At 43.1% G+C, this 14,943-nt stretch overlaps 1 protein-coding gene across 3 annotated transcripts in view; it reads right to left on the bottom strand.

Moving 5' to 3' along the window:
* Slc24a3 (solute carrier family 24 member 3) overlaps positions 1–14,943 on the bottom strand; it is a 499,080-nt gene that overhangs the window by 106,629 nt on the left and 377,508 nt on the right. The gene's annotated exons all lie outside the window — the stretch shown is intronic.

Genomic DNA, 14,943 nt, shown 5'->3' with positions numbered 1-14,943 from the left:
GAAACCAGTTTTGCTGAATCCTTCAAGATTATAGATGTAGGGCGGTGTAGTCAATGTTTATTGGACAGTGCTTGGCAAAGGAACTAGTCAAATTTCTTTGGTTCCATTTTCCTGGGAGTTTCTTACCCAATGTCTCCAAGACATTCTATGGACATGTTGTCCTCACTCATTGGCAGAAATGGGTAGACATATCTTGACACAGAGCTTTTCTGGCCCATTCCATGGCTGTCTAGATTCTCAAACCTTATGAAATTCCAGAGTTTGGATAAACCAGGCCCAGAAGCTATTCTCCCCAGGAAGGTTCATGTTGAACTCTGTCCATGAGATCCTGAGCTTGAAGGGTGGGGCCATGTCCACATGGTTTGATATGCAATCCCAGTATGATGCTCCATGTGTACAAAATCTTATGAGGGCGGGGGCTTAACTGTTTCTGTTACAAGAAAATATTCAGTAAGGCTGAATGTAAGCGAGGGAGAGTGGATGCTTGGTACATAGAACTCTTGTGTGTGGGGGAGTCAGTTTTTGCAGAAAGCATTTAATTCCCTCCCTTTCTTTGTCTGTCCATCCATCCATCACTCTTCCTTCCCTCTCTCCCAAAAGACCCAGAAGGAAGTATGAGGCTGCCCAAGCAGGACCTTGGACAGAGCCAGGTCCCTTTTCATGTCTGAGGTAGTCTTTGGTTGGAGTAAATGAGATGGAAAGGAATCCTGACATCCTTAAGACTGTGGCTCACCATCCTTGGATCACAACACTTCAATGACTCCTATACCTTCCAGTGCCTTTGTGGGGGCAGTAATTTATACTTTCTGTAGTTCATTTCCTCAGGGCTGGTTGTTGAGCATAAAAACATTTCATTCAAAGTCTGTTTTGTGCTTATTTGGTGGCTCTGGAATGAGGGGGTTGATACAGATAAACTGTCTCAGGTAGACAGACAATGGGTACAGAGAGTGGGGAGGTCCACCTCTTGTTAAATACCATCAACTCTTCATCTCGTACTCAATAAGCTTCCCCCCTCCCATGTGCCCATGAATGTACAGCACTCCTGGCTGTCTCTATCCAGAGTGTGGTGCTGCAGCCACAGTGGCCGTGGAAGTGTGATATGCAAGCCCCACATGGATAGACTAACTGCTAAACTGCAGGGATAAGGTCAACAGTAGTCTCCACTTGTGATCCTCTCAGAGGAGGAGGGCACCTTACTGGGTCACACACTTTTAGGGAGGTCCATAGTCACAGACTACAAGGTCAACAATGTAAGGTCATTGTAGTTCAGGCTAAATGTAGCCTAGACTTGTTCTGGAGCTCTGTTGGTTTGACTGGGAGCTTTCCTGAGCCTGTATCAAGGCTTTGCTTTATTTCCCTCCTCTTCCCTTCATAGTTATTGATTTCTAAAATATATCTTGCACCATCAACTCTGTCTCAGCATCTTTTTACCAAAACCTTAACCACTGAGAGCCTAGAATCCATCTGTTTTACATTTTTTTTGACTGGTTTTGGTCCTTGCTTAATTTTCAAAGCAAGGAGACACAAACATACAATGACAAATTTGACCAGAAAGGACATTAAACCATAGGCTAGGAAAGATCTCCTATCTCACGGAGGTCTGTTCAAGGATGAAGCTAAATTCCACAGAGTCTATGAAATTAAAGCTTAAAAGATTATGGTTTAAACAAGAGATTATGGCTTAGATGATGAGCAAACATAAGAGATTTACTAATCATACACACACACACACACACACACACACACACACACACACACACACACACACACATATCCCATTTCCATTTGTGTTGTCAACTCAGTAGAACTGGATCTCCCTCAGCTGTTCTCTAATACAGCTTATTATTCATTCCTAGTCATGATGTTCTTAGCAGACTAATCCAGGTCAGAGGCCAGTCTGGGGACAGAGGCAAAGCCTCAGGAGCTGTAAAGTTGCTGCCATTTTAATCCAAGTCCACAGAGCCTCCACAGGGGCCTCAGCATCAAGGATTGCACTTTCCCTGTTTGACAATTTGGGCAGAGGGTTTGCTAAAGGGATTCTGCTGTGTAAGTGACACTTGTTTGCCTTGTGCCACAGCCTAGCTTGGTGGCCCAGATTAATAGGTACAAAGTGGGCAAGAAAGGCAGACTAGGAGAAAGCAGGTTTCTACCAGGCTCTGCAGTGAGGACCAATGTCAGGAGGAAAGAGGTCAGATGGGCCTATGGCACTGTGCAACAGTTCATGCTGGGCCATGCAGGAGGTACCTTCCAGGAGAAAGAGACTGTGTGGTCAGGCAAATTCAAGGTCATCGTCACTGAGTAGTTTCTGGGTATGTGATACTAATGTACTTTACAGGTATTCTCTTACAGAATCATCATGATGGTCCCACGAAGTAATGTTATCATTCTTAGTCTATGTTATAGATGATCCAACTGATATAGAGAGAGGTTAAGTAATGTGATCAATGTCACAGAGGCAGCAGGTGGCACAGATGAGACTCGGTCCCAGTATTTGGGCTCCAAATCCCAAGCTCTACATCATGCTGTCAATCACCATCTTTCCAAGGTGTCAATTCCTATAATTCTACAGAAGCACATCAAAATGCAAGATCTAATTTCATGCTTTGCTGCAGACCCTTGTGAGGGTCACCAGATTTAGGGAGAAATCACAGATTGGATGCGAAGAAAGCATCTTAGATGGAATGTTAAATTCCAAGTTTTAGTCTAAATTCTAAGAAATCCTGGCTATAAAGTATATTCTAAGCCATTAACCCATGAGAGGAGTTCTGGGTCCCTTAAATATAATTACAACTCTTAGACCATTAGGCCATGGTCTGTAACCTACTCACGGGAAATACTTGATTGACTCAAACATTGTGGTGGGTTTCAGAACATAGCAACAATGGTGGTCAGCCAATTCCCATCGGAAATCTGAGAGGCCCATTCTCTTTGCTGGTACATATGCAAAGGTGATGATATTAATGGAGGGCCTTAGTGAGCCACCTACTGTGGCTTTGCTGTCATCTGCATCCTTATCTGTAATTTGGGGATTGACAATTTCAAACAGATATTCAACACATTCAGATTGGCTCTACTCTCATTTTACCATTGAAACACCTGATCAGATTTGTGGGCACATACAGTGGGAGGGCAGAGCTCTCACTGTGTGAGAGGGTCAAGGTTTAAGATGTCAAATGCCAAGACAAACAGGTGTATTTTTAAAGGGCAGGTAAGAAATGAGAACAGGGTAGCATATGGGAAGAACATCTGGAATAAGAACTGCTCAAAAGTTCCCATGGACTGGGTATAAGAACCAATGGAGCCTGCAGCTGGGTAGAAGGGTCTTTAATGTGAATTTTTTTGGAAAGAGATGGGTATCTCTCTGAGATCAATGTTAGTGATTCCATATCAAGAGAACAATGCCCTCTAGGTTTGGACCACTCTGGAATAGAGACTAAAAAGAGACAAAAGTCTTGAGGTCAAATGCCAAAAATGTAGTTAAGAGAAACAATGAGTAAGGGATCAGTTTCCACTGGAGGGATAAAGGAAGAGTGGGGGTAAGCTGAAGTCAGGCTTTTATGATCAATTAAACAGGGAATGGAAACAATCTGCTTTAGCAGAGAAAACAAACGTTTCCTGTTGTATACATTTAGCACAATACCTCAAAGACCCTCACGAGAATCTGTTCGACTTCTACTCTGCGTGTGATGGGACCCTTGTTAGTTTAATGACAGTGGTGACATGTTCCACTGACTTCAAGCATCACTTTGCCAAGAGACTGACACGGAACAAGGGGACAAGAAAAGGAATTAAGTATCTTTAAAATGGTAATCTAAGTATCACTGAGTGATAAGTCATTGAGGATGGACGGTCATCGATCAAGTAAGAGTTCAGGCTGTGTAGACATTGGGGAGATACTGGATACAACTTTGATGAACAACAGGAAACAAATGATGTCCAGCCTGTCTCATTAAGATAGACGGCCTATAGTACTTGAACCAATTGTTTATGTTATATTGTTTAGAATGTTCTATAATGGTTTAAAATATGGAAGCAAGGAGCCTTGGAGTTCTAGGTGGGATATTCATGAACCTGTGAGTAGAGACCATGAAAGAAGCTGAGACAGTTGGAAAGGTCCAAGAGATGAGAGAGAATGAGTGTGTAGATGTCTAGGGAAAGAAAGAAGGAAGAGCTGACACGAATGTTTGAATGTACAACATACCTAGAAGGTAGCAAAGAGGCCAGTGAGGCAGAGGAGTTACATACAGTGAGGGATATGTTACTCCTCTGAATGTGGGGAATCAGGCTCCATTTATGACATCTCTGCCAAAATAATGTATCTATTCCTTGATTAATTAATCATAAAATTTGATCTCCGGCCAATCTGCAGAGATCCAAAGCATAACAAGTCTTCAGAGTCCCTCAGGGACTGTTTGGCTTCTACTCTGGGTGTGATGGGGCCATGCTTGTTTAAGGAGAGCGGTGACAAGTTCTCATGCTCTACTTTTGACAGCATCACTTTGGCAAGCTGATAGGACACAGAAAACAAGACGATGAGGAAAGAAAATGGGGAGACCATTTAGGGTTTCTGAGTCATACAAGAGTCAACGGAGGCTTGGCCAGAGTGGCAGTAGCAGAGGGGCTGAGAATGGTAGGATTTTATGTGTATTTTGAAGGTAGATTCAGCAGGACTTCCAGATGATTTTGATATGGGGCATAGAGTCAAACACGAATGACTACAGGGCCCTTTAGAGTCTTGAGAGGATAAACTCCTTACTTAGAAGACTTCAGGAGAAAGTCACAATTCACAAGGTTTAGCAAACCTGAGATGTGGCTGAAATCATCAGCATAAAGGTGGCTGTTTGCAGGCTTCTTAAGACAAACTCTGTGGTAGAGAGATGAGAAAGTATAAAGCAAGGAGCCTGAGAGGAAACCATGAGGGCTGGGAGGATAGCGTGAACCCTGGAGTCCTGGGGTAACTGCCATGTGCTATGTTGCTGCTTCATGGGTGGAAAGACTCAGAATCAGCATGAGGTTTAGTCATCAGGGTCTGTGACGGGAGTTGTTGTGATAGAGTGAAGACTTCTATCCTGCCTACAGAGGCAATAACATAATAGCCTTCAGAAAGAGCATTGGCTTTGATCAAAGTCTCTGCTGTAACCAGGTTTGTATTATCATTTTGATGAATCTACCCACTGGCTACTGATGAAAAAAGAGATGCTCATTTACAGATGGGCTCCTGTGTGGCAGAGTGCTGAGTGAGGAGTCAGAACCCTGGTGGAGTTTTCAGATTGATTCTTATTTTCAACAAATATCTTAATAGGATACAGCAGCTTCCTTTTCTTCTGTCTCAAGAACCATGCCTAGTGACAAACTTAACCTTTACCATAACGACTGAAAAAGGAGCAAAGACACGAGGACTCTTGGAGTGGAGATTGACTGTACCAAATCCATCATTTAGCCTAAGTTTGGTTCACAAATCTACTGAAATTACAACACTGTGTGCTGTTAGGCTTTGTCTCCAATGTTTCTTTCTGAGACAGTTACTTAGATAGATAAAGGTCTTCACCACAGTTCAAAAGCAAGGGGGGTTGAATTTGTTACCATTGTGTAATGTAAGCAAGTCTTCTCCCAATAAGCTATATTCCTAATCTAACCTTTCGAATCTCAGACATTTAGACAGAGAAATAACACTGCTATCAAAACCAAAGAAATCAAACCAAACCAAACCAACCGACCAACCAACCAAAAAAACCACATTATGGCTGCTTCACCCATGGAGAGAGGGTATGTTAGTTGCTTTCCTGTTTTATAAAATATCCTGACAGAAACAACTTAAGAAAAGGCTTATTGTCTTGCAGTTTGAGGCTACAATCTATTGTGATGGGAGAGTCAAGTCATCACGAACTGGAAGTACTTGGTCACATGATGTCCACGACCAGGAAGAAGAAAGCAATGGATGAGTGCCCTTAGCTTATTCTTTCTCTCCCTTTAGACAATCCTAGATACCCACCTTTCTTGCTACCTACAGTGGGTGAGTCTTCCCACTTCAATTAAACAAAGTCAAAATAACTCCAAGGTATGTCCAGGGGCCTGTCTGCCAGTTGATTCCAGATTTTGTGAAGCTGACAATAAAGATCAACCATCCCAGAGAATGTCTTTGAGGTACATGCTACCTTTAATTTCCCAGAGTTCCATGGGATCCAGACGGTGATGGGTAGGGGTCTGCTTCTAAGGAATACAAAATTAGATATGGGTTAAGGAGTTCAAGATGTGGTTTCTCTGTGGATATTTAGCAGAAATCAAGCAGATTAACTGCCAACATGAGGCCTGAGTGGTGTAGAAGGCTGCCCCAGCCCTCATGTTCTGTTTCTGAATACAAGAGCAGTGATCCAGATGATCTCTAAGGCTTACTTCTATAAGAGAGTTGGAAGTTAATTATCTCAGTGTTTCTCCATTGTAGGGAAAAATGACATTTAGTAAAACTCAGTACAAAATCAGAAGGAAAAATAAAAAGAGAGACTAAAGAAGAAAGAGGAGGAAATGAGAAGAGATAAGAGTAGAGGGAAAGAAAAAAGAAAGGAAAAGTAGACAACAAGATAGGAATTTCCAGGAAAACCTCTGTCATTGGAATTAGAGTAAGGGGCTCAGGAGGAATACAAATGGGCGTCTCCTCCCGGTTCCGTCATATACAGTTTTTTTTTTTTCCCCCGGAGTTGGGGACCGAACCCGGGGCCTTGCGCTTCCTAGGCAAGCGCTCTACCACTGAGCTAAATCCCCAACTTCATATACAGTTTGAAACCAGCACATTGACCCAGTGAGCATGGTTAGAGGATTGGTGGCTATGACTCAGAGAGACAAGTTCTGTTTCAATGTGACAGAAACACTGAAAAGTCTAGGTCTCTGCTACCACACTCACAGGATATAGAGACCCCAATCCAAACTCAATCCCAAAGGTTTGTTTCATTTTGTTTGAGAGGAGGAAAATACCCACTTCCGTTCTCTTGTTATTATAATAAACACAAAGACAACTGACAAAGACAAGAGAGCTTTACATAATCTACTTGCAACCTGGGTAAGTTTCGCAAGTAACAAATGATTGTATTGAAATTTAATCTTACAGAATGAGTGGACGTAATGATTCCTAAACAATTTAGGAAGGAGGAACTACCACACCCTGCCAGGAACAAGGAACACACCAAGTACTGGTTGTCCCTTGATGCCATTCCCCATAGACTGATAGAAAAGGATGGGATGTCACTGATCCCTTCTCCAGCTTCATAGAGAGTTTGGGGGAAATGCAAGGGTTTCATTCATTTTTCCAAGTCTTTGTCCTAATCCTCTAATTTTCTAAGTCTTTTATGGAGGGATGGGTCACTGTGTTGTCATTCTTGATCTCTTTGCCTCCCTGTTCATCAGTGCCTCTGTGTGTGTGGGGTGCCCCTCTCCAACATATCAACTTTATGCAATGCTGCCTCTCCATGCAATACTTCATCTCTATGCAATACTGCAACTCAGTACAATGCTGCCTCTCTATGCAATGCCACCTCTCTATGCAATGTCGCCTCTCTATGCAACACTGTCTCTCTATGCAATGCTGCATCTCTATGCCATACTCATCTCTATGCAATGCTGCCTCTCTATGCAATGCTGCCTCTCTATGCAATGCTGCCTGTCTATGCAATGCCACCTCTCTATGCAATACCGCCTCTCTATGCAATGCTGCCTCTCTATGCAATGCTGCCTCCCTATGCAATGCTGCCTCTCTATGCAATGCTGCCTCTCTATGCAATGCTGCCTCTCTATACCAAACTCATCTCTATGCAATGCCACCTCTCTATGCAATGCTGCCTGTCTATGCAATGCCACCTCTCTATGCAATGCCGCCTCTCTATGCAATGCTGCCTCCCTATGCAATGCCGCCTCTCTATGCAATGCTGCCTCTCTATGCAATGCTGCCTCTCTATACCAAACTCATCTCTATGCAATGCCACCTCTCTATGCAATGCTGCCTGTCTATGCAATGCCACCTCTCTATGCAATGCCGCCTCTCTATGCAATGCTGCCTGTCTATGCAATGCCACCTCTCTATGCAATGCCACCTCTCTATGCAATGCTGCCTGTCTATGCAATGCCGCCTCTCTATGCAATGCTGCCTCTCTATGCAATGCTGCATCTCCATGCAATGCTGCATCTCTGCTAGACTGTCAGCTTCATTTTGCAGTCAGGTCACATCTCCATAGGTTGTTACAACCTCCCAACAAATTGCCACAAATAGGACAGAGAGGCTAAAGTAACTGAAGGGAAGAGATGCTATTGTTAAGCAGGGGAAGGTGGATGGGCCACCCAGATCTCAGTGGCCATCAGTTCACTAGAGAACACTGAGTGTGTTCACAGCATGGTCTTCCTATATAATAGGCCAAAAGCAGCGACTAGGGTAAAGACACTGTACTTAGGTCAGCGAGATCCATCACACATGATATTCTTTTGGTACAAAGAAGAATAGCATTATTCATTGTGACCTGGTGATTCCCCAGGAACAACTAAATCACACCCGAACAGTAGAGCTAACCTTCAAAGAAAGTTGTAGACTGTTATGCTTCTGTTGTGTGTGCTCCGTGGGGACACAGTAGCACATGGAGATGTCAGTGAGCCAGCTTAGTTCCTTCTGCAACTGCCTCGGGATCTTGAGGTCTCTACTCATCTGGTATTTGATCACTCACCAAGCTTTGGCTTCACATTCTGAGTTTCTGTGAGTGCCTAGTTAAGTATGAACACTGAGTAGTTGTGTGTTTTTCTTTGAACCCTTACTCACACATCGCCACGACCAAAGGGTGTCTGCCAATAGCAGAAGCTGCAGAGAGATTATCATCTATATTCAGATAGGAGAAATAAAACTGGAAATTGATACTGGACTTTCAGGAAGAGATTACCTCTTGCTGGTGAAATCAGAGGAAGCCTTTTGCAGGAGGTCATGTTGAACACAGTCTTGAGGAGCTGAAATCACTTGCAGTTATAGCATTAGGGGTGTGAGGCAGAGCGAAGAGGGTTTGTGTCCTGACTATGGTACACTAGAGGAGGGGATGAAGAATTGGGTCACTAAATAGACACTCCATGAGTCAGAAACAGCCTACACTGTAGGGAAAAATCTTCCTAGAAAGAAGCCAGCACATGGGCCAGCAAAGCTGTTGCTGACTCCTTGCAGGAGTGTGGGGCTGGCTGCTTTTTGTTCTCTCAATGCCAGTCAATATAGATTGTGAAGCATCAGAAAAACCCACGGGTTGCTTTGTATTCTAGCAGGAAAGCTATATTTTATTTTAAACATGAAGGAAAGAAAAAGGCTCTTTTGTGAGAAAGTTTAGTGGAAAATCCTGATTTGAAACAGAATTATTTAGGTAGCAGCTTTAAGAGATCTTGAAAAAAAATCACAAGAGGGGGGACTAGAAATAAAAGAAATGTAAAAACCTTTAAACAGCAGGGAGCTGTAGGTGATGGGCCAGCAATGAGCTCTAACTGGAGTTGATTAATCGGACACTTTATACAAATGGCACAAGGCATCTCCTTGCTTGGTTGTTCCACATTCAAAATCAGTGGAAGATGCTAGTGCCCATCCAAGGCTATTCTAAGATCAAGACAAAGTCAACATGGCCTCTTGTTCTATCCTGGTATTGTGTGCTTATGAAGAGTTAGATGCTTCAGGCAGTAATGATTAGAGGTAGAAGGACTGTGTGTGTGAAACAGGTATAACTAATTCCTAGCCTTTCATTCACTAGCAAATCTCTGACACCCTAGAGTTTGCAGTCTCATTCATCAAATGGGGGAAGAATTTTACCCCTATCAATTATCTACTTTGGTATAACACTTATTCATGTCAAACAATGAACATGGGGCATCTCGCAGTTTCTGAAGATTAGAAATGAGAAAAATGGCTTAGTGGAGTGATGTTGGTTTCAGTATCTCATCAGATTGAAGTAAAAGACCCAGGCTGGGGCTGTGATCACATGATGATAAAATGGGGCTGCAGTGTCTGTTCTCAAGTTGACTCTTGTACATGGTTGGGGGCTCCATGTTTTAGCAAGAGGTCTGGTTTCTCTGCATGTAGATCTATAGGGATAGTCAAGTGTTCCCCAAGTTAGTGGCTGCTCCTTCCCCCAGAGAAAAAGATCCAACAAAAGAAAAAGGCAAGCAGAAGCTATGCTACTTTTCATGGCAAGCCTCAGAAAGCACAGCCACCATTTCTACAATATACTGATAGTGACATAGATCAGGGTTCTTTGGTGTAGGAAGGGAACAAAACAGTTTAATACTGGATACTGGAATTGATGAGTTGCCATCTTGGAAGCTGGCCACCATATAGGTCGAATAGTCTCATGTCTCAAGAAAAAAGTTTTGTGTGTGTGTGTGTGTGTGTGTGTGTGTGTGTGTGTGTGTGTGTGTATACATGTAAGATTCTAATTTTACTATTTTCAGAACATTTCCCTTTGAAGTTTCTTCATTTGGTTTTCATTTTCATCCAACTTTTTCTTCTTCTCTCTTCTTCCTCCTCCTTTGGTAGTTTTATGATTAAATCTAGGGCCTTGTGCATGATAAGCGAGTACTTGACCATGGAGTCACTGATCTCCACTCCCAGCCTTGTATTTACCTTTGAGCCTTCACATCACAGAAGCAGCGGGCCATGAGAAGGCTGTCCTCTCTTTAATCACTGTTATAAAGCCGAGTGTTAGAACTGGCCCTCAGTAAATACTCACCGATTAAGTGATTAGACCATTTGCTGCTGTCTGGGATGTGTGAAGATCTCTTCCTGCCTTGGCACTATAAAGGCACTGTAACCTCCAGCTCTCCTTGGGAACCCTCACAGACCTGTGAACAAAGGGGCTCAGTGTAGCCCACAAGCCACAGAGACAACAGCTGGCTCAGCCATCTTTCTCTGCATTTGGAACAGTGGGAACCTGAGTACCAGGACAGATGCAGTTGGTAGTTCAGAAGAGTCACAGGAATTTTATGGGTCTTGTGCCTCAAAATGCACTTAATTTCACAATGCACAGAAATACAAAAAAAAAAAAAAAGAAGAAGAAAAGAAAAAGAAAACTCAAAGGAAAATGTATATTCAAACTCTTAAGATCTATAGAAAAATCTCATTTTTTTCTCCCCCTGATGACAGAAAGTTGTCTTGCTTTCATACAACTGCCAAGTGGTTTGACAATAGCCAGCCTGCTGGTAAATAGGCCTACAGACTCAGTGAAGGATTTAGTCACATATATGAAGTCACTATTTCTGGTGCCTATTGATCTCTTCTCTGATGGGGCCCACTTGATACAGGAGTGCTAAGAGCAGGCAAACAACCTCAGAAATACCCGATACCAAGTCCATTCCATATTGATTTCTTTTCTTTTGGAATGAGGAGAAATTTGGAGATGCAAAATTGCACATATATCATTATTCTCAGCAAGGCTGCTTGAAGTCTTTTCTTTGTTTCCTGTGCCTCTCAGAGTGGGACATCATGCCCTGCTAGGCTCATCTCTTCAGTGGGCAGATGCCAACTGTAGCCAGGACCACTCAGAGCAAAGCCCACTCAGAATTTAAACCCAATCCCAAAGACTTAGCAAGTCATGTCCAGCTGGGGCCAAATCAAAGCCAGAGATCAATTATGTATAAGATTCTTTTGCCTCACTTGAGGCCTTACTGGGTAAACATCATTTCATTGACTAGGGTCATTACAAGGTTGTAAAGAGCAGGTAGCTTTTCCCAAGAAACATGTCTTAGGGTTTTACTGCTGTGAAGAGACCCCATGACCAAGGCAACTCTTATAAAGGACAACATTTAATTGGGGCTGGCTCACAGGTTCAGAGGTTCAGTCCATTATCATTAAGGCAAGAAGCATGGCAGTATCCAGGCAGGCATGGTACAAGAGGAGCTGAGAGTTCTACATCTTGTTCCAAAGGGAACCAGAAGACTCTCTTCTGTGCTGGGCAGAGCTTCAAAGCCCACCCCCACAGTGTTGCACTTCTACCACCAACAAGGCCACATGTACTCCAACAAGGTCCTGAATGGTCCTGACCAAAGTCCATCCCTTGATCGATGTTTAACATTTAATTAAGTTTGCTTTAAATTTGACATAAAATGATGGAATTGTTTTTCCCCTGTATGGCTAATCTCAAGATTAACACTGTGTTACAGAACAAGGAATGGGGATTCTGTGTATATGGAGAGGGAAGGATTGGGAGGAGGGAAGGAGAAAGGAGGAAGGAGAAAAGAGGAAAGAGGAAAGAGGAAGAAGGAAGGAGGAAGGAAAAGATTGTGAGGGGATAATGTTCAATTCATGCTATACTTAGCTTAAGGGATCACTTTAGGACACGAAGAGAAGGGTGTCAGTGACCTGGATTCTAGGATTTTCCAGACTTGGGTGTGACCCTCTATCTGGATAACACTGAAAAGCAGGTGTATTTAGTTTAGTAAGAAGATTCTCAAGAATCTATCTGGATAGAGAAGACCAATGGCTTCCTAAAGTCCTATCCTTATAGCAAGGGCATTGTGGGGGCTTGGTGTTGAGTGGGCATGTAAGAGTACTCCCAGAGCAATCACTGACACTGCCATTGCTGAACTCTGTTTCTCCATGTGCAAAGTGGGTGTAATGACAGGACTGTACGCAAGGGCTTCTAGAAAGATAGAATGAAAGACCATATGAAAACATCACAGCACTGCAGCACACAACATCCCCCAATGTTTTGTACAAGTTATTAGATTTTTTTTTTTTTGGTTCTTTTTTTCGGAGCTGGGGACCGAACCCAGGGCCTTGCGCTTCCTAGGCAAGCGCTCTACCACTGAGCTAAATCCCCAACCCATAATTAGATTTTTAAATAACATTGCTAATCTGGCTATTTCAATTTTCATATCTGGTGTAAAGTATGACTAAAACTTACCTGAATTTAATTACACTTCAATAGTCTTATTTAAAGTAAACTGTGTTAAGTACAATCTAGATTTACACCCCCACATAGTGATATGATTTCATGAAACAAATTATTCATGTGGAACACTGATCATATTGTTCTGGTTTAGAAAAGCTAACTCACTCCTGCCCAACCCCCAGGAAAAATTCAAGCACTTTATACTTCATGAACTTCAACTTGAAGGATGCTCAAATAATATACAGTTGTATTGCAAACCAAATACTCCAGAATCTAGCATCTCCGGGACCATAAAGGATCTGATCAAACATGGTTTTGGGGAAGCTGGAATTTCAACTCTGCTGTAAGATCACGGGAGTAAGAGATGGTATGATAGCTAAGCTTTGAGTGTATCTTCTTTTTCTGCCAATCTAAGAAGGAGGAGTTCCCCATCAGCCTTTGCCTTTTGTTAGCCCAGGATTAGGTATCCTCAGAGCAGAGCTACAGATCTGGGCATCAAAGGGATGGGGGCAGTGCCTGAGGGGGCTCCTAGAAATACTGAAAATAGAGAGCCAAGACTTCTAGGCAAGGCGCCCTGTGTAAGAGTTGCTCTAAATCACTTAGGCAAGCTCCCACACTGGGCAAGAAGGCCAGGTCAAGGTTTGGGGTGTCAACATGGCTGGGATGGTGGGACTGAGGGGTAGACTCTCAGCTGCAGAGGACCTTGATGAGTAGCATTGTGTGGTGGGGGAAGACTAAGATAGAGCATTACCGCAAGACCAGCGAAGCCTTTCAGGGTCCTGATGCCATGTTGATGTCTATGTACGTCTTCATATTCATACTTGAGATGCATAGAAATATTATCAACCAGAATGTCTCCAGGGTGGAGGTGAATGCACAGACACTGGGGCCAGTCATATGTACATGTGGCACTCAGTTTTGCTATTACTTACTGTAGGTTTCTGAACAACTTTTCTCTTGCTTGGAAACCTCACTTTTTCATTTTTTCTGCTAGTTACTTTTCTCACTGCTTTGAGCAAGCAAACAAACGACAGAAGCAGTGTAGGTTGTATCTATATGGGCTCATGGTTGAGGGGCTATGGTTTATCATGGCAAGGAAGGTACAACATAGTTCAGCTCTTGTGTATGATGACGGAAGCCTCATGTCCAGCTTGTTACATGACATAGACCAGGAAACAGAGAGCTTGGGTGAGAGGCCAAGGCTACCCCTCCTAATGTCCACCACCACTAGTGACTTCCTCCAGCTAAGCCCAACCTCCTAAGAGGTTTCACAATCTCTCCAAGCGGTGCCGCCAGCTGCGGACCAAATGTTCCAACACTTGAGCTTGAGGAGGTCATTCCACACTCGAATCATAACAGTCCTCAAGATGTGAGGACAGGACTCTCTGTTTGGTATTGAGCAGATTGTTTGTATCCTTCCCCACCAGGCTGTAGTGTTCTAGGTGCTACACACATTCAAACATATCTGAGCACCAAACCAACAGTGGTTGGCCGGCATTATACTATTTTTAGGATTTTCACTTACTAGTCAAGGAAGCTAAGTCATAATGGGGTCAAGCAGGTCATGCAGGCAAGATTCCGGGAGGCCAGAGTTAGATGGAATCAGCCACAAGAATCATATAAGAACCCGGGCTCAGACTTGCACATTCAATACAAGATGACTGATATCTACAATCATTCTCTCTGCTGAGAGCCAGAATCAGAGCCATACATCTTAAATATTTGCTCGCATTAAAACTGGGAGAATCACATTTCATTAGAATGAATCTTCATTTATGAGAGATGATGGATGAGCAAAATTCCTTTATTTTATTGTCAGAGAAATTAAGAAAATATATTTTAGCTTGATATTCTTTTTTTTTTTTATTAACTTGAGTATTTCTTATATACATTTCAAGTGTTATTCCCTTTCCCGGTTTCTGGGCAAACATCCCCCTAATCCCTCCTCCTCCCCTTCGTTATGGGTGTTCCCCTCCCCATCCTCCCCCCATTGCCGCCCTCCCCCCGACAATCTAGTTCACTGGGGGTTCAGTCTTAGCAGGACCCAGGGCTTCCC

Source organism: Rattus norvegicus, chromosome 3, assembly GCF_036323735.1.
Source record: "Rattus norvegicus strain BN/NHsdMcwi chromosome 3, GRCr8, whole genome shotgun sequence".
NCBI lineage: Eukaryota > Metazoa > Chordata > Mammalia > Rodentia > Muridae > Rattus > Rattus norvegicus.
The sequence above is the reverse complement of the archived record's forward strand: the minus strand, read 5'-3'. Positions and strand labels throughout refer to the sequence as shown.